Raw genomic sequence first — 335 nt, 5'->3', positions numbered from 1 at the left:
CTGTTAATACAGGATCCTATCTGAACACCTCATTCGTTTAAATCAAAAGCCAACAATTATAATTAAGCCATACAGGTTATGGTAAAATTTTCATACCTTGTCACATCTCACGTGCTTTCCATTTTCTAAGATGCTATATAAAGTAAGTTTGAGCAAGAGTGATTCTGAGCTGTAGTACTAAATAAGTAGATGTGTGAAGATACAGTGACAGTATATTTTCGTTAACTAACTCCTAATTAGAGTTTATTTGTTCCTTGCATTTTTACATTAAAAAATTACAATGTATGCATCAATCTAAAAGGTAATTGCATTTTGTATTTGCAATATATTGCAAT

The 335-nt window shown here is 30.1% G+C and overlaps 1 protein-coding gene across 1 annotated transcript in view; it reads right to left on the bottom strand.

Annotated features, from left to right (window-relative positions):
- Nucleotides 1-335, bottom strand: part of LOC109849809 — a 7,365-nt gene that overhangs the window by 2,511 nt on the left and 4,519 nt on the right. The window lies entirely within an intron of this gene.

The sequence above is a fragment of the Asparagus officinalis genome, chromosome 7 (genome assembly GCF_001876935.1).
Source record: "Asparagus officinalis chromosome 7, Aspof.V1, whole genome shotgun sequence".
In the NCBI taxonomy this organism is placed as follows: Eukaryota; Viridiplantae; Streptophyta; class Magnoliopsida; order Asparagales; family Asparagaceae; genus Asparagus; species Asparagus officinalis.
This window is presented reverse-complemented; position numbering and strand designations above follow the sequence as displayed.